Source organism: Capra hircus, chromosome 15 (assembly GCF_001704415.2).
Source record: "Capra hircus breed San Clemente chromosome 15, ASM170441v1, whole genome shotgun sequence".
In the NCBI taxonomy this organism is placed as follows: Eukaryota; Metazoa; Chordata; class Mammalia; order Artiodactyla; family Bovidae; genus Capra; species Capra hircus.
In genome coordinates, this window is record NC_030822.1 from 51,242,680 (window position 1) to 51,266,841 (window position 24,162).

A 24,162-nucleotide genomic window follows, 5' to 3' on the forward strand; every position below is an offset into this window, starting at 1 on the left:
CAGAAAAGTGCACATTAAGTGTAGAGCTCCATGAATTTTCCAAGGTATCAGCTCTCAGATCAAGAGACAGCATTATTAGTATCGTAGAGCCCCCTGCACCCCCATGCCTCCTGCGAGGGTACTGTTATCCTGACTTGTTACCAGAGATTTATTTTCCTGTTCTCGAATCTTATATATAAAGTAGTATAGTACCTACTGAAAGCACCTTACTTAAGAAGCCCTTCCATAGATGTTATCCAATTTGCTCTTCCCCAAGGCTAAGGAGATTAGCTCTTTTATTACCCCCATTATATTGCTGAGCAAACAGAGGCATCAGACATGGTAACAAACTTGTCCAAGGCTGTAGATCCCCTGGAGGAGAGCTTGGTGACTCACTCTAGTATTCTTGCCTGGAGAATCCTATGGACAAAGGACCCTGGCCAGCTATTGCCTATGGGGTCACACAGAGTCAGACCTGACTGAAGCGACTTAGCACGCACGAACACACAGGAAGTGAAGAGGTGGGGTTGCCAACTCCAGGCTGGCCAAGGCCCTCTCCTGTCACTATTCCACCACACCAGGCTACATCCCACACATCACACTAGACCACACCCCCTAACAATGTGTGTGTGTGTGGGGGGGTGAACCCCTTCCTCTAGGAAGCCTCCTGGGATTGCCTGCCCCCTGCTGCCCATTGCAACCTGGACACTGGGGGTCTTACCATACTGCTGACTGAACACATCCCTGTCCCTGGGGGGTGTGTTTACTCACTCCTATGGGTTTGCACAAAATCTTTGCCTTCTCTTCTCCACACACCTCTTGGGGTCACAAGTCCCAGAGGGCAAGGCCTGCTCCAGGGCTCATTCCCTGCCTTGCCCAGGACACACAGGGTGGGCTAGCAGCTGGGAAGGTGGGAGTAGCCATGAATCGGGCCAGCCAGGAGGGGTCACTGAGCAGGGCGCTTGCTCCCCTGCTGTGAGAGGAGGCTCCTGGAGAGCCAGTTTAGTGAGAGCTGGGAGACAAGGAAGAACCAGGGGCCCCCAGTTCAAATCCTGATGCTGCAAGTCATGTGACCTCAGGCCAGCTTCTTCCTCTCTCTGGGTCTTGCTTTCCTCGACTGTAAAATGAGCAGACCGGGGACTTCCAGTGGCCTAGTGGTTAGGGGACATGGGTTCGAACCCTGGTCTGGGAGGATCCCACACACCACGGAGCAACTGAGTTCGTGGGCCTAGCGCCCGAGCTCCGTAAGAAGAGAAGCCACCACAGGGAGAAGCCCGAGCATCGCAACTAGAGAGAGCCCCCACTCACCACAACTGGAGAGAGCCCGCACAGCAACAAAGACCCGCGCAGCCAAAAATAAACGAAGAAGTAATTTTTAAAGATAAGGTAAAGTCTAGGAAAAAACAACGAGCTGATTGGACTAAATCCAACTGGACAAATTTACTGTACCCTGGGCCCCTGGCAGACATCCCAAGTCAACCCAAGTTCTGTCCCAGGGAGCCCACCCTTGGCCCCAGACCCCTCTCAACCCTACCCTGCAGGCACCACCGCCCATCAGCAGAAGTGGGCCAAGTAGCAGACCCAGCAGACACTGCTGAACACACTGGCACCAAGCAACAGGCGTCACTGGGACTCTGTATCCACGTTCAGTGCCAGACTGTGCCCTGAGATCCAGGGGCTGAAAGGGCAGACAGGGCCACAGCTCACGCCCCGAATCCTGGGGCTTCCATCCCCACAAAAGGCAGTCTTCTCCCAGGTTTTCTGCCCCCACAGTCCTTACACCCACCTGCCTGGCACCCTCCCACAAAAATTCTACCAGGAAGAAATGAAATTCTGGGGGCACACCATCCCCGGCTCATACCACGTGTGTGTAGGTTAGCACCCCTGGGGCTCGGGCCTCTGCTCCCCAGTCCCCTCCTGACTCACGGGAGTGAAGTCAGAGCTCTCACCGCACATGCCACCCCCACTCTCACCAGACACCCTCGACCAGTGCCCCTCGGCCCTTGATGCCAGGAGGGAGTGAGGCACCTAGGGATATGGTCCAGGTGGACCTTGGATCCACACGCTGTGAGCTGAAGCTGCCAATCCCATCTTTCCAGAGCCGAGGCTCATTGCTAGCCGCAGACTCTACCATCCAGGGCCTCTGCACATAAAGGGGCTCCCAGAAGAAGCTATTCTTTCAAACATATGTCTATTAGAAGCTGGTACCATCCAAGCTGTTGGGGACGCAATGCTGAGACACAGACCCAGCCCCTGTGCCACCGGAGCTCATCTCTTGGGGAGACAGATGATGACCTCTGCTGATCTTCCTGAAGCATCTGGCCACACAGTCTCCTGCCCTGGACCCTCTGCAACTGGTGGGCTGTTTAAGTTCCTCCCCTGCCAGGGCTGGAGGCTCAAGCAGAGACACCTACTGGGTCCTTGGAGAGGCACTGGCCACCATAAGAAGACACAGATACAGAGAAAAGGGGCGATGCCATGGTCCAGCTGTGTGGCTGCAGGTTACCCAGGAGTATCTGTAATCTCCTGGGTCAAATGGAACCAGTGAGCCCTATGGTGTAAGTTGCAAAGAGGATTTGCCGGAACATTTGAGGATGGACACTGGAGACGTGACAAGAGGGGCAACATTCCTGACCCAGGAACACGGGACAAAGGTCCACTCCAGCTTCTGAGGCCCAAGGTCAAGCCCCGAGCATCCCCCTCTGCTCACCACCTCCCCTGGGGAGGGGCTGAGGGGGAGAGCCAGCCTCGTGCTGATGGAAACGCACATCCTCAGCTGACTTTCCACGGCTCACCTGGTGCAATCGCCTTGTTTGCTTCCGGTCTGCACCCTACCTGGCACATCTCACGTTCCAGACTATTTACTCCGGACTCTGGCAAGACACCTAGTTTTCAAAGGAGAATGGTATGGTGCTGTTTTCATTCAGATCACCTGGGTGAGCGTTCTCCACCCAGCTGCTTACCCTGAGACTTGGGTCACCTGAACTTTCTGGCCTTCCCGGGGTGTCTGCAGCCTCACGTGGCCTCACAGAAGTTCACAAGAGCAGGCTGTCACCTCAGTCCTCAGGCCCTGGTCCCCAGGACCCAAAACTCTGACAGATTCAGAAGATATCTGTGCTCCCAGCCCCGGGGGCAGGGAAGCCCACCCTGTGGCCAGACCTGGAACCCAAGAGGCGCCTGAGAAGTGTGTGCTAGGAACGGACGTGACCAAGGATCGGGCGCCTACCTGCCCTCCAGGCCAGTGCCAGCCTTGTAGGCTTCTCAGAGCACCCCGCCCCCTCCACTCCAGGCCATCATCTTCCTGCTAGGCTACTCTAGTTTGAGGAAGAGCCTTTTTTTTTTTTTTTTTTTTTTTGGCCACGCCACACAGCATGTAGGATCTTAGTTCCCCGACCAGTGATCAAAGCCGTGCCCTCCTGCAGCAGAAGCTCGGAGTCTTAACCACTGGACTGCCAGGGAAGTCTCCGTGGGAAAGAGTCTTGAGCAGAAACCCAGGTAGGAGGAGGCTTTGCCTTTTGCTCATAAGGGTTCTTCATACCCCCAGGACTGGAAGGAGAAGAAGGGTAGAAGTACCTTACAGGGCTCCAAGGAGGGGTGCAGAACAAGGATTTGTGAGGAGTAGATTTGGCTCAGTATAAGGCAAAGTGTTCTGATACTTTTTAGGAGAGAATCGCTAGCATTTCCTGAGCACCTTCTGCATGCCAGGCAGTGTGCTGGGTGCTCCCACACGCTCCCTCGTTTACAGCTACCTGGCGAGGAGCAGCCTGCCTCATGAGAGGTCAAGGGCATGGGTGAGACTGCCAAGTTTATACCTTGCATAAGCTATGCAACCTCTTTGAGCCTCAGGTTACTCACTGATAAAATGAGACGACAGTCCCTACCTCTGAGGGTTGTTGTAAGATCAAAGTAATACTTCAAGAGCATCTACGGAACTCTCCCACACTGCTGGTGTGAATGGGAATTGGAAAAGTCACTAAGAAAAACACTATGGAGGTTCCTTAAAGCACTAAAAACAGAAGTACCATATGAGCCAGCAACCCTACTTCTGGGCATACATATGGAAAAGATGGAAGCTCTAATTTGAAAAGATACATGCACTTCAGTGTTCACGGCAGCATTATTTACAATAGCCAAGATATGGAAGCAACCTAAATGTCCATCGATAGATGAATGGATAAAGAGGATACAATGGAATATCACTTCACCATAAAAAAGAATGAAATAATGCCATTTGCAGCAATATTGATGGACTTAGAAATTATCACACTAAGTGAAATAAGTCAGACAAAGATAAATATCTGATGTCACTTATATACAGAACCTAAAAAATTGTACAAATGAACTTATTTACATAACAGAGTCATAGACACAGAAAACAAATGTATGGTTGAGAAAGGGGAAGAAGAGGGTTAAGTTGAGAACAGGAGATGAATAGATACAAACTACTAGATATAAAATAGATTAGCAAAAAGGACTGTTATTTATCTACTGGACTAAGGACTACTGTCTAAGGACTATTGTCTATCCTCTGTCCATGGGACTCTCCAGGCAAGCATACTGGAGTGAGTTGCCATTTCCTTCTCCAGGGGACCTTCGCCACCCAGGGATCAAACCGAGGTCTCCTGCATTGCAGGTGGATTCTTCACCAACTGAGCCAGCAGGGAAGCCACGATGACAGGGAATGACAGTCACTACCTTATAATAAACAATAGTAAACATACACAAAAGTATCTGTAACACAGTACGTGCTTAGTAAAGCTAGATTTCAGAAGGTGGGGAGGAAGAAGAGGAGGAGAAGAGGGAAGCAAGAGGGTGAGCTGAGGCTGGGAAATAGCCAGCAGAGATTCTGTCCACAAAATGGGATGTCCACAGGTAGGATGCTGACTGAAGGATCTCAAGTTCCTTCCAGGAATAAGATTCTGTGATTCATTTAACCTCCCTGTGTTTCAGTTTTCCCAGCAATAAAATAGGCATCATCATTCTTGGATAAATGCTGCTTTATTCAGTGCAATATTCTTAGCCTGGGGAAGAGCACTGCTTCCACCATCTGCAAAGGCTGCGGTGGCCTTCAATAGGTCTGAGGCACAGGACAGAGCCCCAGGCAAGGGGCAGCAGGCCTGGATCCTGATCCAACCTCTCAACCCATAAACTCTTGTTTTTGACTAGTTACTGAAATTCTGAAAGTGCGGGATGATAATTCCTACCTGTTGCATCTACCTTTCAGGTTTGAGGCCATGTGAGATACCTGGGAGAGAAGAAATCTCCAAGACATCACAAGCCTCTGAATATGTGATACACACCAGGAACTGGGCAGCCTCAGCGATGGGCTGGTTGTGCTGACTGATGGAAGCTTGGGGGTGGGGTGGGCTCGGTGACAAGCTTCACCCATAACCCCCCTAGGCAATGACTCCATGAGGGTCTTCTGGCCCTCCCTAAATCCACTTTAGTCCTCTCTACCTTTGAAAAAGTCTATGTTACCTCCAGAGAGAAATCCTGTCACCAGCCTTGCTGGGAACATTTTTCAGTAACCGTACAAACAGTACTAGATCAGGGAGGTGCTGTAAAGATTCCTAACAACCACACTGTAAGAGCAGGGCACCTCAGATTTCCTCCAGAGATGTCCTGTCATGCCTCTGAGAGTACAATATACCCCAGTTAGACCCGCTCCCCATACCCTGCAGCCATGCATGGCAGCTTGACCCCGGGCCCTGGGGGGATGGTGAACACACAGACCCTTGCTGGTCTGGGCCAAGTGGGATCCAGGACCTTGTGGGGCCCTGTCTCATCTGAGCTCAAAATTCTGGGTTCACGAGAGAGTCTGGCTAAGGCTTCATGTGGCTCCCTCCTCCAGCACCCAGGCCAGGTCCTCACTTGGACAGCCTCTGTGTTGGGTAAGACTGGCACACAATCAGCTACCCCTGCAGGAGCTCTGTTGGGGGTGGTCTTTGCTTCCCCAGCGCTGCCAGTGGCCTTTCACTCAGGGGTCAGAGAAATCAGGCTAAGGAAAGACAAGCACTGGAGTACATCAAGAGTTTGCCACCTCCTCCAAGCCTGGCCTTGCCCACAGGGGAGTGAGGGAGCCGGAGGGGAGTCTAGGAAATCAGGGGAGAGTCAGAGCATATTTCACGTACGTGTGCCTGTGTGCGTACATGTGTATGCATCCACACAGGCACACACAGAAACTTTACCCCCAGGGTGTGAAATCAGACTGCTTGGGTATAAATTCCAACTCTACCTCTTACTATGAAACTTTGGGCTAATTCATCACCTGATCTGAATCTCAGCCTTCTCATCTGTAAAATGGGTATAATAATACCTTAAAGTTATTAAGAGAATGAACTAAGATCCTATATGGAAAACACTTTGCATCATGCCTGGCACATAATAAGTACTCAGTGAACATTAGCTGTTATTATTGGCATTGGCATTGTCGTGAAGTCATCTGTCCATTTAACAAGTATTTATTGAGTACTTACTATGTGTCAGCTGAGTGCTAGAGTCAAAAATCTAAGGCCGTATCCCTGCCTTCAAGGAGTTCACAGACTGTGTTGCCTTAACGAATCAAGATCAGGCACGTCCCTGGAGGTTCAGTGGTTGAGACTCCATGCTTCCAAAGTAGGGGACGTTGGTTTGATCCCTGGTCAGGGAACTCAGATCTTGCATGCCTCGTGGTGCAGCCAAGAAAAAAAAAAAAAATTGTTTTAAATCAAGACCTTTCTCCTTTTTAGTTCTAATCTGATTTTGTTGGGATGCCTGGATGGGACCAAATGACTATGAGTCTCTCTCTCCCACCCTTCTCCCTCCCTCGTGGAGGCCACAAAAGGATGCCTCAGCGCGGTGGATTCCTGCCTTATAACTTGGACAACTAACCTAAGCTCCCTGGACCTCAGGGCCCTCCTCTGCTTTGGGCTGGGACTAAACTCCCTCTAGACTTCTCTGATGACTTAAGGAACACCCGTGCTGCCTCCCAATAAGGCTTACCCATTTCTCTCCAACCTGACTAGGGATGGTATTCCGTAACATCTTCGGAACTGAACAGGGCTGGAGAGACTCTGTAAAGAGGAAAATGTAATCATACTTCTAACAGGAACAACTGTGTCCATTTAGCAAGCACTTGGTGCACCTGCTGAGACTGTCACAGGTGGGTATCACGTTCCGCATGGGACTGGAAGAGCTGGGGTTGGAATCCCATGCAGTCTGATCCAGGAGCAGACCCTGCCGCCCCCCACAGCCTCTGGGAGGGAGACAGGGTGCCCTGCTCAGGCAGAGAGGAACAGACAGCAGACTCCAAGAGGTGGCAGCAGCCCTTCACCCCTCAACCCAGCCTGCCCACTCGGGAGCCCCGCCAGGCTGAGGGCAGAAGCCACCCCAGCATCCCTTCTCCTCGGCATCTCAAGCTTTTCTTTTTTTATTAAGTGTGCCTTGTAACCAGCCTCTCACTTATACTTAACATCCTCTGGGCTATTGATTTCTCATTTTATTAAATCCTCTGTTTTAACTCTGGCCCTTAAACTCCAATTCTAAATATGTGTTTACTTCACAATCATTCTTCTGTCCTGAGGGGGTCACACCCTTCTCAACTCCCTCCCCCAAGGAGCCTTCACATGATTATCTCACTGAATTGGGAGCCGTGAGGTCAACCTTATCATACGGCCCAGATGACAGAAAGGAAACTGAGGCAATCAGTAGCCTGGTTTTCCCGTTTCCAAGCTGGCTCTGTCCCGCGGGTCCACAGCATACGCCCCCACACACACAAAGATGTCCCCGCCAGACTGTGCACAGCCAGCCTTTCCTTGGCCAAAATACCCCCGGTGCACCCTGGCAGAAACTCCACCGCCACCTGGCTTTCCCTGCTTCCTCTGAAAACTGCCCCCTGAGAAACGCAGGAGAAGGCAGGAGGGGGTAAGCAGGACCCCTCCGGGGAGGGGCAGGCCAGTGTCAACCCCGGGACTGAGCAACAAAGGGTGGCCTACTGTCCTCCAGACCCCTGTTCCATCCCCGTATCCTGGGGAAAAGGAGGTCCAGGACCAAGTAGAGGCCAAGAAAGGGTAGGAAGAGTCACAGAGCTCGAGGCCCCGAGTGGTGGAGGAGCCCCAGCTCCCGGAGGCTGAAGGCCCACCCAGCCTTCCTTTGCCCTCCTCACCCACCATATTCCACAAACATGTCTCCGTGACAGACATTTGTTAAACACGAGTTGAGGCCACTTAAATAAGACAAATATTAATATTTATTTCAGAGCTGCTCTTTGCGAGGCATGGTCCCTAGGAGGTGACAGGCAGAAGGGGTGCTGGGCACAAGGGTCCCACTTTCAGGAGAGGAGGACCGAGAGGGTGCTCAGCAGGCTGGGGGGTGAAATTCAGGCATCAGAAATGCCTAGAAGCAGCCACCAGGGCATCAGGTGCCCTGAGGCATGCATCTTTGCAAAAGACTGCTCAGCTGCAAGCTAGGACCCCAGAGCCACCCGGGAGGACCCCTAAACGCCCCATCACTCTCCTCCCAGCATTTCTGGGCACACACTCCCCAGCCTCCTTCAGACCTGCCTACCTTCCTGGCTCCCTTGTTCCCGAAAGAAAACCAGGCTGGAAATCTCGAAGTTCCCTTCGACGCTTCCTGCTCCCTCATCTGTGTGCTCAAGCTGTCAGCACGTCTGCCGCTCCTTGGAAATGTCACTCAAGTGCACCCCCTTTCTGCCGTCACCCTCATCCCGGTCCCTCACCCCTTCTGGGCACCCGGTTGCCTCTGCCCAAGGATGCTGAACCTTTTCTCTTTGGCTCTCAGGGTTCTGCAGACTCCAGTTAGTTCTGCCCCAGCCCTGCCCGCCTTCCTCCCCACCGAGAGGACCCAGCCTCACCTGTCCCATCTCTTTCGCCATCACCCAGGTGCCAGGGCACCCCCGTCCCCACTCGGCCTGTGCATCCCTGTGCTCCAGCCCTGGGTGAACACTTGGCTCGGCCAGCGGCCACTGCAGGTTCATGCCCATGCTGCACATGCCAACCGCACCAACCACGCCATGTGCCCGCCTGTGCTCTCCACCTGCTCATAACCCTGCTGGAAGGGATCCTGCCTCCCCGAGGTGCTGGTAACCCCCCAATCCCTGCTGGGCTGCACAGAGGTGACAGAGACGCTCAGTTGCTGAAAGAAAACCTGCGATGTATCTTTTCATAAACAGCCTCTTCTTCCCCTTTTCTGGTCTCAGTCGAGGGGAAGGAAGTGGGGTTCTGGAGCGCTCCCTGAGCTGTAGGCTACCTCGCAGGGCCCTCTGTGGGCCCCCTTCCTCATCTGTAAGAGATGATCAGATCTAATTCACGGGGTCTCCGGGGTGACCGAGAGAAATGAACCAACTTTGCAGGCAATACATTAAATTGAGCCTCTACTTCCTCCCCACCATTTCTCTCAGCTGGTACTGTGGCTTAAAATGGTTTTTTCCTATTGGATTTGCTACAGGTAAGGCATACCCTACCCTATTTTATGTAACCATATATTATAATCAAGAAGCAACTATTTCTCACATTCCGGCTAGGGGCAGGGGCCAATTTCTGGGATGTTGAAGGACAGGGCTTGCTCCTTTGGAGTTGAGGATGTGCCAAGGCACCAAAGGCCTTGTTCCTTAGGGGACTGGCCATCCAGGTGGGAGACAAGCAGGGACAGCAGGCAGGTGCTGGGAGCTAAACCACAGAGGCTGTGTGGGAGGAGTCAACCTGGGGACACTCCCCGGGCACCTCCTAGGCTGACAAACCGCAGTCCCTTCTGCTCACATTCATGCCAACAACAAGCCTTTCAGGCAGAAAAGACTGCTCCCATTTTACAGGTGAGGCAAGTGAGGCTCAGAGAAGTTAAGCAATTTGTTCACACCCAGGGAGTGACACCAGAATATGAACCCCAGGTCTGCCCGACATGAGCTGCTGAAGCTGTCACACTTTGGGGATGGAAGGCCAAGGTGGGAGCAGGGAATTCCTTCCCAGCCTATACCTTGTGTGGCTCCAGAGGCATCCTGAAGGCTGGGGAGGGTGTGGGTGGGCAGAAAGGAGGAGGAAAGGACAAGGCAAAGCATCGAGTGCCTCGGGGGAGGGTAGGCAGATAGAGGGCAGAGGGTCAGGTCCAGAGGCACAGAGTTGGGACCAGCGTGTCGATGCCATAAACTCCAGGCCACAGTCTGGGAACTCCATCCAGGAACCCGAGGGGACCACTGATGCTCTGAAGACCCGATCACATGTTCCAAACACCATCCTTTGCCGGAAGGCAGGCGTGGAGGCCAGGTGCCTGCAGCCTGCCCAGGGAGGAGGCTACGTTACCATAACCCAAGGCTGGGCCGCTGAAGCCCCACGTGGGATAGTAGCCAGGGGAAAAGGTCATGCTGGGCACCAGCAGTGTCCCAGAGAACCAAGGCTCGAGAGACAAGGTGCAGGAGGGTGGGATGGGGGAGCTGAGGAATGCAAGGCCCCCAGGACGTGTGCCTGGGAGAACTGGGAACTCTGCAGGCGGGGGTCCACAGGAAGCCACGGGCTGGGGAGGTGGGGGGAGGACAGCCAGGGAGCCAGTGCAGCCAGTCTAGGGGCAGGGAGAATGCAGAACCCCGGACCAGCCAGGCTGCAGACCGGGGCAGGGGTGGGGAGCCAGCGCCCCCAGCAAGGAGGGGTGCTGAGCTGACACCGGCGAATGTGAGGGCTGAAGCCTGGGATGTGGAGAAGGAGGGCTGAACAGCAGCAAGAACTTAGAAAGCAACAAGTAGTTTCCCAGGTGGCACCAGTGGTACAGACCCCACCTACCAATACTAGAAAACAAAAGGGACTCAGGTTCGATCCCTGGGTCGGGAAGGTGTCACGGCAACCCACTCCAGTGTTCCTGCCTGAGAGATACCATGGCCAGAGGAGAGAGGCAGGCTACAGCCCACAGGGTCGCGCAGAGTCGGACACAGCTGCAGTCACTGAGCACAAGAGCTGGGCCGGGAGTCCGGAGGCTTCAGGTGTGGCTGCAGAGCCTCGGACGAGGCGTTTAACCTCTTCGAGCCTGTTTTCAGGGGATCAATAACACCTCCCCGAAGGGCACTGGTATAGACAAAACGCTTGTCTGGTTCAGATCGAGTAATTTTTCTAAAAAGCATTTGGAAAACTGCAGAACTCAATCACCACGTAAGGGATTCACCTTGTACTGTGCAGAAGCAGCAAGAGACGTTTGCTTCCCACACGCATTCTCTGCCTGCTGCCCACCCGCACCAGCCGCACGGCAACCAGCTTCACATTTGATGTTCCTCTTGTTTTCTGAGTAGTTTTTCTTATCTCCCAGGACAGGTCATCCTGCCCTTTTCCTTCCTTTCTTGCCTCTCAGTTGGGCTGAGACTCACACCAGGCACAGCTGAGGCCCACTGTCCAGGAGATCCTATGCTCCAGAAGCTGGGACCTTCTCCTCAGAGTCTCCACTTCTCTGCCACCAGGCAAAGTTCCCTCTCCATCCGCAGGGAAAACCACATTGGGAAGCCAGACCAAGCAGCAGAGCCAGTCTCTAGGAAGAACTTCAGGTGCTGGGGAAAATGCTAGCCAATGATCAAGATGCCTAGGAGGGTGGGCGGAGGGGGATGGGGAAACACAGAAAATCAGAACCTCCTCTCAACCCCCCTCCCCTAACCCCTGCCCTCCTCCACCAGGCTCTCCCAAGAACTCCAGGAGCCAGATTCATCTTTGGTCTCAGCTGGCAGGTCCAGAGGAGGATAGGGTTGGAGCTGGAGAGGCAGGCTGGAGGCTGATGGGCAAGCCCGGGCCGCAGCTCCATGGACGGCTCGCTCCAGGAGAAATGAACAAAATACGGAAAATTAAACAAACCCAGACACTGTAATGTGTGCGTATTAGATTAACTCTCCAAAGGGTCGTGACCTTGAGGAACACATCCAGCCAGTGAGGAAAATAATAAACCTGATTAATGAAGAGGCACAAGCTGCAGCTTCAGCAAATAGAGCCTGACGACGCCCAGCGGAGTTCCCGGGGTTCCTCCCGGAGTGGGACCAGAGCGCAGAAGACCTCTCCCCAGCCCTCGCCCATCACATAAGCACAGACACTCCGGGAGCAAACAGGACCAGAGTCCTCTCTCTGGCGGCCCACTGTCAACCCAGACAGCCTCTCTCCCAGGGGATACCACGCCCACCACTGGCAGGTGCTCCTGGAAGCACCCCATCACCCAGGTGACCCACAGGGAGCTTAGATGAAGGCAGTTCTCGTTGTCCCTGGCAAGGCTCCGGGCACTTGGTCAGTCCCGAGATGTCTCCGTCTGGTCCTTACTGGCGTCCACTGCCTGACTCCTGGGCCCAGCCAAGCCCAGGGGTCCCTCTGCTTTCCAGACAACCCAGGCCCTTGGGAGAACATGCCCAGGAGAGCCACTGGAGGGAGGCAGGGAGGTGGCACCTCGTGGCATCACCAGACAACAGCACCAGGAAGAAGATGGCAGCATGAAGTAGAGGTGCCAAGAGCTGTGCAGCCCGAGGTCCGGAGGGGGAGACGCTGGCCGCATTGCCCGGCCACTGCCAGCCCGGCAGCCCAGAGGGCCAAGGTCCTCCCGGCTGCGGGCCTTCCCAGCCCAAAGGCCCTCGCCAACTCTCCCTGGGCTCCAACTCCTCCCCCATCACTTTCCTCAGCTCAAGGGAGCCAGCGAAAGAGACACAGGTGCTTCCGGAGCCTAGAAACCCCTGTCCCAGCTGTCGCAAGCTGGCCCTCTCCTCCGGCCAGGTCTGAGCCGCTCACCGCTCGCCAGTCCTCACTAGAGAGGAGCTCGCTTTCAGCTCCCCTCCCCCCGCTCCGCCCCAGCCCCCTCCCCCATCACACGCCCAAATGCAGGTCTCTAGAGTTTCTCCCTCACTTCCCACTCGGGTGAACTAGGGTGGGATGGGTGGGAACCTCAGTAGTCCAGGGAAAAGAGGGTCGTTTCTGATACGACGCTATTCTCCCCGAGGCGAGACGGCGCGAAGGATTGGGGGGGGGGTTGGCCGGAGTCCTGGGCAGGGGCCGGGGGCAGTCGAGGCAGATGGCAGCGAGGACTGGAGGAGGGGGCTTCGTGGGCTCCGGGCTGGGATGGGGCACTGTAGCCGGGGACCGAGACGACCAGAGAAGCGGAGGGTGACGAGGTGCGGGGGAGAAGCGCCGGGGTGGGGAAGGGGCCGTCATCCCTGCAGGGGGCAGAGGCAGGGCTGGGAGTTGCCCGGGGGCAGAGGGAGGACCCGACCGGGAAGACGGTGAGCCCGGGGAAGGGATGCGGAGGGAGGGAAATGGGGATGGAGACCGGAGGAACTACGGGCGCAGAGCGATGGGGGTTCGGAGCCCGATCGGGAGACGCAGAGACCGGAGTGCAGGGGACAGGCTGGCTGAAGGCGGGAGACGGAGGGAAGGGCGCCGGGAAGGGGGTGGGGGCGGGGGCGGGGTGCGGGGCCGCGGCCCCGGAGGGCAGGAGAGGCAGAGACGTCAGAAGTAGGGAATCCGGGCGCGGGAGGGGGCGCGCGCGGGGCTCCGCGCGGATAGGACGCGGGGGGCGCGGGGGCAGCGCAGGTGCGGGCCGGGGGCGCCGCGGCGGGCCCTGCCCTTACCTGGGCGGCTCCGCACTCCGGGGGCTGAGCTCCGGCCGGGCGCTGCTCCGCCGGCCGCCGGGCTGTTGTTTTCCTTTTTTTTTTTTTTTTTTCCTTCTTCCGCAGCCGCCGCGGCGGCTCCAGCGCGATCCGCCGGCAGCTGAAGGCAGAGTCTGTGTCCGGCTGCTAGCGAGCGTGGAGCCGGCAGCGCGGGAGGAGCGCGGCCGAGGTGCGCGGCGCCGCCCGGCGGGCAGCGCGGGAACTACGGCGGCCCGCGCACGCCGGCTGGGGGGGGCGCCCCTTCGGGGCCCGAGCGCCGAGCCGCCCGCCCGCCCTCGTAGCCCTCTAGCCCGGCGCGCTCGGGGCCCAGGCGCCGGAGGAGAGCGGCGGCGAGGGGCCCGAGCGACCGTGAGCAAACTTGCCGCCGCCCCGGGGACCGAGGCCGAACGAGAGGCGCGGGGCCGGGGCCGCAGCTGCGGGCAGGGTCGCGGAGGACGCGCGCGACCAAGCGGCCGCAGGACGCGGTGCGGGCGCTGCGCTGGATCGACCTCCGGGGGACCCCGGGCGCAACCCGCACCCAGCACCGCCCTGCGCAAAGGGGTGCCCACTCCGGCCCGGAGGAGTTCGAGCCCGGCCCGCTTCGGCGGGCAAAGGGCGCCTCCTGGTGGGGCTCTCGGGGAACAGCGCAAGGGAAGAGCGTGCTGGTTTCTGGAGACTGTGGCCTCGGTGGTGGCTAGGCTGGAGAGGAGTGTGAAGTTGGCGAAGAGAAAAGAACAATTTGTTCCAGGAGGCTGGAGAGAGACGGCTTGCACTTAGTAGTTCCAGGGCACTATTTTATGAATACAAAAATCTTTGGAGGAGCCGTCATCCTCATGCCACGGATGAGGATCCCAGCCCAGGAGCCTTGGGCTCCAGGTAAACGAGGTAGTGAGCATCAGGACCAGGGGGGCAATAAAGCTTTCTGACATGCCGCCATGGCTCATTGTACTACATCACCGCTGTCCTCCGGAGGAGCTGGGGAATCGGGGATCCTGCGGAGGGAGATCCGAGGACATGTGACCTCCTCAGAGGGGGACTTCCTCCTTTCCCACCCACACGATCTCTATCTGGGACAAACAAGGCACTCATCCCAGAGTCTTGCCATCGTCAACGGCTTGAGCCGCCCGCACTCAACGCTCTGCCCACCCACAAGGTAGTCAGTTCTCAGAGAAGGGTTTGTTCCCAGATGTCCTGGGTTGGGTCTTGGGCATAAAAAGCTGAAACCTGGACGATGATGCTGCGTTCCCCAGGCTCACCACCCCACTCTTACCACTTCTCGGCCACCCAGGGCTGCAGGGATGAACAGGGGTCACAAGAGTGCTGGCTTCCCATGCCCACCTCCGCTAGCTGGGCATGGTGAATGCTCACTAGGGAAAACACCAGTACTGCTCAACAGGTGTGGTTTTCAGGAACCTTTGCATCAACTCTGCAAGGTATGTGTGAAGATGACCCTAATCACATTTCACATAAGAAAGCTGCTAAAGCTTAAGATACCCCCAGTAAACCAGCCACACCCGGGGAAGAATCAGCCACACCCCGGGATGAATCGGCCACACAGAACCATCTAATTCCAGCTCCTCTGTCTTCTCACGCAGGGCCTCATTTGCCAAGTGGACACATGGCTGCATGGACCAAGCAGACAGCACACTGGAGGCGTAAGGGGCATTCCTGGGATCCACTCCGGGCAGGGGACTTCACATCCCTCCCCTTCAGTGTTCACATCCCTAGACATGAGGGAAGCAGACTGAATAATCTCTGAAGGTACTTCAAACTCTGAAAGGCTGATCCTGGATCCTGGGCCTTTTCTTGGAGAGATGTGAGATGAGCAAGACCATAGAGGCTTAAGTGTTTGGGAGGAAAAGTACCATCTGTGTGAAATGTCTCATCTTATTCCTTTGTCTCCTGATAACTGGAGGCGGGGAGGGGGAGAAGTTGTTGGCGAGAGCAACGGAATTGCTGATGGGTCTTGACTGTGGTCTAATGAGGACCCCAGTTTCTCCCCTTCTTAAAAAGATGATTCTGACCTTCTTTCCCTTCCTTAAGGCCTCTGTCTCCTAAAGCACAAGGCCCGCTAGCAGTCAGAAGGTGAACAGTGATGCCAGAGAAGCCTGTCTACAGCCTCACACTGGCTGTCCCCCACCCACCTGCTGTCTCTTCCTTCTGCTGCTAACCTCAGAGTTATGAGTGATCGCTGCTTGCTGTCCTCTTTTTGCAGCAGTATGCAGAATCCCAGTTCTTTGACCAGGGATTGAACCCAAGACCCCTGAAGTGGAAGCGTGGAGTCCTAACCACTAGATGACCAGGGAAGATCGTGTCTACTTTCTTTACTCCTGAAAGTCAGTGTCACTTGTCAATCAAAGTTTAATTCCAGGCAAGCTAAGTTCCCAGGCCTGATTGTGGGTGGGAATGGGGTAGAGAGGCTGGTCCAGATAATCTTGGATCCTGCAGCAGGGCTATGTTGGAGGGGAATGAGGCTGGCTCAGCTGAACTATCTCCAAGGCTGCAGCCTTGAATGAGATAGGAGAAGGGTTGGAAATGGTGGTCCCTCCCCTGGAACCTCTCATCTGAAGCATCCCAGACAGCCAGCTGCTGGGCTGTGCTAGACAGACAGCGTTCCGTGTGCTAGGGCCTCATGGTTAAACCCAGTGGATTCAAGCGCTTTGGTGACTGAAGCCCGTGGAAAGGAATTTGTTCTCCTAGATTTATGTTAGCACCTCTTTCTTTGTATTTGCTTCAGGTATATCCCCAAAGAATTCCTGATCTTAAATTTACTAACCTGTCTTTTCCAAAGGTCCCTTTGAAGGTTCATCCCAAGTTCATAATGAACCCATTGCATAAGTGGGGCCAACTCGGGCACACGATGACTGTGTGACTTGTCACTTGCTTAGGTGTACATGCCATCTTCTATCACTGTCTCTTAGAAACTATTGCAACAGTCGTCTAACTGACCTCCCTGGCCCCCTCCAACACATCCACAAATGGCTGTCATTTCAGCTACTTCATCCCTAGCTTAAAATCCTTTTGTGACTCGAGATGCCCTCTAAGGTAAAACTGAGTCCCAAGCTTCTTAGCACAACATAAAAGCTCTCAGCTCACTTCTGTCCCACCGCCCAGTTTCCACCACCGCCCTTCTCAGACTTCATCAATACCAAATGCTTGTAGTTAGTTCTCCAGTCCTCTCATTAAAAAAAAAAAAAAAAAATTATATGTTTATTTGGCTTCGCCGGGTCTTAATTGTGGCACAGTCCAGTTCTTCAACCAGGGATCGAACCTGGGCCCCTTGCATTGAGAGCACAGAGTCCTAGCCCCTTGACCACCAGGGACGTCCTTGGTCCTCGGTCCTCCCATGCTACGCCTCTTTGCCCTTAACACATTGACTTTCGCCCAAAGCCCATTCCCGCATTCCCTCCCCTCAACCCCACACACAGCTAGACAAGTTCACATTTACCTTTCCAAATTCAGTTCAGGAATCTCTTTCTGCTAGAGGTTCTTCCTGACCTGCAGTCTAGTCCCTTCTCGAAGAATTAATTACTCCCTTTTTTGGACTTCGCTTGCGCTTATTGGAGCTTATGGCTACTCCCTTGTTTCATGTCTGCCTTCACTAAGAGGCTACGAATTTCACCCCCTGGATTTATTTTTAGCTTCTTCCTTTTTTGTATTTGCTTCAGGTATATCCACAAAGAGTATTTGATCTTAAGTTTACCTGCCATCTCTTTTCTAAGATCCTTTGAAAGCTCATCACCAGTTTCTGGTAAAACCGAGCTGTCTTAACAGCACAATGCCTGGGACGGTAGATGCAAGTAAATGTGTTCAATGAATGCACAGACATGGAGTAAGAGTTAGCGGGTCTGCAGTTCAGGCAAATCAAATTGCCTTCTGTGGTCAGTCCAAATGAGTCAGATAAAAAGACCTAACTGGCAATAGGAAGCCTTGGTCCCTGGTAAGTTGAAGCTTTTATAAACCTAATCTAAATTAGGGGTTCACATTTGGGGGAATGAAGTTGAAGGAAGCAACAGCCTGATTGAATAACCTTCTTGCCACACAGTAGTAAAATGCAGCCATCCCATCAGAGTACTGCACTCGAACTCGGGATTAAATGAAAGTGACCCTCTGTGTCTTCTTGCCACCTGTTTGGGGATAAAGGGTGATCTAACAGGACCAGTTTAAGAGCAAAATTGAAATTAGAGAGAGGACTGTTCTTGGACTTGACGTAGATATTTTCACTCATGCCTCGACGGATGCAGCAAGTAGTGCTTCCACCTGATAACATTATGGCCAAGCGCTGGCAGAGAACAAACACACACGCATGTGTGTTTAGATATACGTAGCCTCCTGGCCTCCTTGCAGCATGTTGTTCAGCCTACCTGGCTGCAAAGGCTACATCTAATGTTAAAAATCCACCTCCCCTCCTCAGGATTTCCCTGGCGGTCCAATGGCTAAGACTCTGTGCTTCCAATGCAGGGGGCCCAGGTTCAATTAGTGGTCAGGGAACTAGATCCTTCATGCTATAAGTAAAGATCCCGCATGCCGAAACTAAGACCCAGCTCAGCCAAATACATGCATAAATAAATAAACCTAAACGAGTTGGAATATGGAGGAAAACAAATAAATTTTTTCCCCCTTCTCTTGACAACTGCATGCTCACGCATCTCCCTTCCCCCAATGCCTCTTATCTCAATTTTTTAAGTCTGCTACTGCCAAGTCGCTTCAGTCGTGTCCAACTCTGTGCAACCCCATAGACGGCAGCCCACTAGGCTCCCCTGTCCCTGGGATTCTCCAGGCAAGAACACTGGAGTGGGTTGCCATTTCCTCCTCCAATGCATGAAAGTGAAAAGTGAAAGTAAAGTCGCTCAGTCGTGCCCGCAGAATACCACTCACACTGAAATTAAAATGAAAACTTGGGTCATCCCTGATCAGAACGCAACGTGCCTCTCATCCTGAGCCATGCTCTCTTCCTAATGGGAGACATCCCATTAGGATGGCAGTTCACATCCGCCAACTAAAGATCTCACGTGCAGCAACTACAGACCCCGCATGCCTCAACAGAGACTGAAGGTTCCACACACCGCAACTAACACCCAGCGCAGCCATTTACATAAATCAGTAATTTTAAAAAAATTTTTTAAACTTGGGACTTCAGGCATCAGGAAAGAAGCATGCCGCATGAACGATGCTGGTCAAAGGTCACTGTGAGAAGATGTTAAACATTTAAGCCAAATTGGGTAAACTGTTCAGCAAGGGCTAAAGCAGTTGCATTTTTTTTCACCATCTCATTATTCTCCTTCTCAGTCTCCAGTACCTAGGGCAGCTGAAGAAGCAAAACGATTGAACAGGAGGAAGAGGCAGGAAGATGAGGAGGGGGGTGACATATTCTACCCGGGAGCAAAGCAGAATCACTTTAGCAATGGAAAATAGGGGAAAAAGAGCTCTGCCTTCTCCATGCAGCAGCCTCGGGATGTAAAAATAAGATGACGCTTTTCATATTCCCCCAGGTGTTTGGGATTTATAGTTTATCCAGAGAACAGTTTTGTCTGAATAGTGGCATTAAGTCTTCCTATGAATTATTATAAAATGACTTCAGGATATTATAAATGTAATTGAAGGTTTAAAAAAAAAGGATATGTGTGTGTGCATATGTATGTGTATATGTGTCTCTCTGTACATATATGAATATATATGTATTTCACATATAGTATATATATACGTGTGTGTGTGTATATATATACATTTCCCTGATACATACATATTTCAACATAAGATTGAGCAGTTTTCTTTTTTCAGCTCAACAGAATAGCAATTCATCCAGCAGCTTCTTTCTGCCAGGTAGGATATTACGTACTATAGGGGACAGAAAGAAAAATTGAACAGAGTTTCTACTTTCAAAAAGTTTATATTTGGGTGCATTTAATTTTCCCTTCTAAAGGAAAACCTTTAAATTTTATCTCAGAGCAATTTTTTGGAGCTTGTGCTCTCTCAAGGAATTCCGAATAGCAACAGGAAGAAGATAGCAGGTTTTCTATTCACCAGGGACAGATTTCTTACTGTGCCTAGCTAAACAAGGCATGGGTTACATTCAGAAACTACTGCAGAGTACGCTCAGCCCAAGCTTGAAATACTAGAAGACATGCCTACCTGCTAGCTGCAATTACAACCGAAGTATTGTGATGGGTATTGCATGAGGTAACAATCATTTCATTCTTGCTCTTCCACATTTCAGAAAAAGGCTTAATTTAGAAGACTCTAGTCATCTTAATTTGAAAAGACTAAAGGAAGCTGTGGCAGCTGTCTTCAAATACTTAAGAGCTTTCCTATGTTGCTCCATAACCAGGACCAGTGGATAGAAGTTACAGGCTGATGTTAGCTCAAATAAGAAAGAATTTATGAGTTGCCTCAGGCGATAATGAGCTCCCCAGCATTGGAAGTATACAAGCAGATGGATGGCCATCTGCCAGGGTTGCATAGAAGGTATTCCAGCGTTGGATTAGAAGGTTGAATGAGCTACCTTCCATCTCTAAATTCTCGGTTCTCAGTCTGTCTCTTTGGCCCAAGGCTAAAAGGAAGTTTCAATCTTGGAGACATGTAACACTTATTGTTGGAAGTAAAAGCACGCTGCGTGTGTTTGAGCCTTTCTCTTTAGATGCATGGGCACTTTTCTTTCAATGCAGTGAAGACACTTAATACTAGAAAATGCAGTAATTACTTAAATGCTCTCTTGACAAAATTAATATTATTGACACACTCAAGTGTTACTAGGTAAATAGCACTAATGGCCTTGTTAAGAAAAGGGAATGAAAAGAAGATGGTTCCAAAATAAGACCAATCTGAATAGATGAACACTGTGCTTGGTTTTCAAATGACTTCTTATAATATACACACATAGGCATACACGTTCAAGAATGCAAACTGTGGAGTAAAAGTGAAAAAGTATCTCAATACATCAACTGCTTTCCAGCCTCCAAGCCAGGCTAGCTCCTGCTAGAGGAAGGATGGTTTTCTTCATGCATTTTCAAGCATGAAGCACTTGGGTGAAGCTCAGCATACACAGTAATACCTTGTTCTACCTTGTTCTACCAAATACAAATTGACTCCAAGTCACCCTTCCCCCAGTCTGATGGCTGCACTGCTTTTCAAATGCTAATTAATTAGGCCCTCCGTGGAGGTGATACAGTTGACTTAAAATCTGGATGGGAATGAGACTTCCCTGGTGGTCTGTTGGTTAAGGATCCTCCCTGCAATGCAGGGGACTCAGGTTTGAACTCTGGTTGGGGAACTAAGACCACGGAACTATAAATTCCGGGAACTATGCCACGGAACAACTTAGCTGGTGTGCCACAAGAGAGTCTATGTGCCCCAGTGAAAGAACCTGCATGATGCAACTAAGACCCGATGCAGCCAAATTAATTAATTAATTTAAAATTTTTGATAGGGAAAGAGGAATAGAGAAAGTAAATAGACCAAAAAAAAAAAAAAAAAAAAGTAGGCCCAAGCAGAAATGCTTAGGCAGAAATGCTTAGACAAAAATACTTGGACATTCAATAACCAAAGCAAGAGAGCAAGTCTCCCCAAAGCAGAGAGTAGGTCTTCCCTCTCCCAACTCCCAGGGATAAGATCTTTACTTTTCCAGTGCTATAAGGATCTGGTTTATGGTATTGTTGGATAAAGCAGTAGATGAAGCAGGTAGAAGAAAATTTATTAAGTAACAGATTACTGCTGAGGATGTGTTTTCAATCTTCAGCTGGGTTTGGTGGACTATTGCTCAGTGGTTACTAGGCGCCAGGCCCATCCCAGAGGCTGGGGACACACAAGTCTCACCTTCCAGGAGCTCCCTCAGCCCTGAGTCCAGAGGGTCGACCCACTCATTTTGGTCCTCTGCTCGACACTGCTGCCCTGGCACCTTCCTCATTAAAAGCAAAATAAATCTGAATGCAAGAGTAAGTGTGTTTGGATACATTTCTTGCACATAAGCATATACAAATAGACAGTAGGAGTTCTGAGGCTGAATGCTTCCCAATTCTGTCATCATCGAGGTACCCAGTCCCTCTCACCATCACTCTTCATAGCAACTAACGTTTGTATGGCACTTTCCTGTTTACGAGTGGTTTTCCTGGCCGATGTGACTTGGGTTCCTCATCTCAGCCCTGTGATGATGTTATCTCCATTTCAAAGATAGGAAAGGAACCCGCTTGGTAGCAAATCATGAGCCCCCAAGTTGTATTTTCTGATTTTAAACCAGAAAAATTTCCTTCTTACTGTAGTTTTAACTCCTTTCTGCCCTCATCGTGTAATACACCTGAACCTGGGGTATACAGAGTGTAAATGACAAAGCTGAGCCACTTCTTGGTTAAGTGAGCTACAATCCAAACTCCTGCTCCTTCAAGTTCCAGGGTTTTCCCTTGTTAACAGTGCCAAGCCACCAATTTTGCCTTGGGCCAGATGAAAAGATCAAAACACTCTTTGTGGAATGAAAAAAGTAGGTGAAACCAAAATAGCTGGAAAATGCAACCCATCACTTGAAATAAGAGCAAAAGTAAAATCTTTCTTTTAAATCAATCTTACTTTTAAAGCAAGTTCCCAGGGTATTTTATTTCTCTTTCTTATTTCATACCTTGATTTCTATATGTCATCCCCAGGGGGGCAGGGGTTAATGCTTATTAATATAATAGGGAATACTTGCAAAACCTTCCCTAAGATGACACAGATTGCCCACTACACATTTTTTTAAAAAATTTTTTGGCCATTAGGGCTAAAACTAAACTCACATGCACTCTAGATTCCTCATCCAGGCAAAAGAACTATGCTCTTCTTTGTGTTTAACAAACCATATGGTTGACATTTAATAAATGTTAGATAATAAAAATAGATGCAGTGCTTCAAAGTAACAGTATCTGAACATCTCGTTAAGCACCAAGTAAGGTAAATAAGCTGCCGTCACACATCTGGACTTGCACACATCCCTGGAGTGCTACCAAAGACACACAGCAGTTGGTGTTCCACCGGACGTGCTGGACAGCATTTTTCACCCATTTCCACAGTAAGAGAAAGAAAAAAACAGGCATCTTCCGTTCAGCTCTCTTTCCTAATTATACCTTGGATCCAAATAAAGAAAATACAGCACACATGATCAGAAATAATTGAGAAGTAAATGAAAAGCAACAGAGTAGAGGGTTTAATCACATTATCAGTACCAGGGTCAGAGGAAATGGACAGATGGGAGCGTCAAATTATCCACAACGGCATGAAACGGAGAAAGAGATTCAAAATAGAGGAGATGAGTCAAGAAATTAAGCTTGGTTTCCATGTTAATTCAAAACTGTTTGTGTGAGGGCTGAAGGCAGGAAGCAGCAGTGATAACTCCAGCAGGGGAACTGCTCATTAATATCCCAGCAAAACAATAACCTCAGATAATAGAAAATATTATGATGTCTCCAGAGAACAGAGAAAGATTCAAATTTATTTTCCCATCCATGGAGTTCAGTTTAATAGAGGATATTCAACAGAGCTGAATAAATATCAACAAGAAGGTTAAAACATTGATTGGGACAGTGCTTCACACTCCTGACATCTGGAAACAAACAAACCAGTAAAAAACACACCAGGCAGGGACACTCCATTATGTACAATAGACGACTAAGAAGGACCTACTGTACAGTACAGAGAACTCTTAATACCCTGTAATGACTTATATGAGAAAAGAATCTTAAAATGAGTGGATATATGTATATATACAACTGATTTGCTGTGCTATACAGTGAAAATTAACACAATTTAAATCAACTATACTCTAATAAATTTTTTTTAGAAATCTTAAAAAAAAATCGTGTGGGGAAGATTTATTTGTCTGAAAGTAACACTGGCAATTGGCTATTCCAGCTGCCTTGTTGAGGGAGTGTAAAAGGGGTTGGGGAGTAGGAAGCAGAGAGAAGGAGAGGCGGGAAGTCATGCTCCCTTGGTGCAAAGCTATTGCAGCAGCTACTATTGGGTCTATTACAGTATTTTATGAAGCAATACAGGAGATGACCCAGACAGCTTCAGCTAGCACCCTAGACACGTAATATAACCACTTGTAAAAGGTTACCAAATCTTCTAGAGGATGGAACCAGCATAAATTTTCTCCTGTCTTGACTTTCGGTGTCCCATCATTTCAGAGCACTTGTCTAACCTTCGCCAAAACAAGGATAAGAAGGTTGAGGTTAGGACCAGGATCCAGGAGACAATTCCTTGTTGCTTTCACGCGCTTAACCAACTGTCTTTCTGTGTATGTCTTTTAGTTGCCAAAGCGCGTAGGGATATTGGGAAGGTCTGGGTCGGCTGCTTTATGTTAAAGAGCACTGCTGTCAGCTCCTTAGTGTTATTGGGTCTTTGGGGGAGAAATAAATGCAAGCTCCCCCGGCACCTTGTTGGGTCACCAAGCGGTTGTTTAGATCCCCAGATCCCTGAGATCTCTGGCCACCTTGTGCACGTGCTTCATGAGGGAAAAACAAAACTCCTGGCAAACTGACTCACTGACAGTAAAGTCGTTAGAAGAGCCTATCAAGTCTTAAAAAACAAAACTACCAATAAGCCATTTTCACAGCTTATTCCCACAGTGTCATGGCCTCTCG

General features: G+C 51.1%; 1 protein-coding gene across 1 annotated transcript in view; it reads right to left on the reverse strand.

Moving 5' to 3' along the window:
* The window catches only part of GRIK4 (glutamate ionotropic receptor kainate type subunit 4), a 505,937-nt gene extending 492,141 nt beyond the window's left edge, over positions 1-13,796 (reverse strand). Inside the window, exon 1 of the mRNA XM_018059644.1 lies at positions 13,544-13,796. The gene's annotated coding sequence lies outside the window, so the exon portion shown is untranslated. The remainder of the gene's footprint in view (positions 1-13,543) is intronic.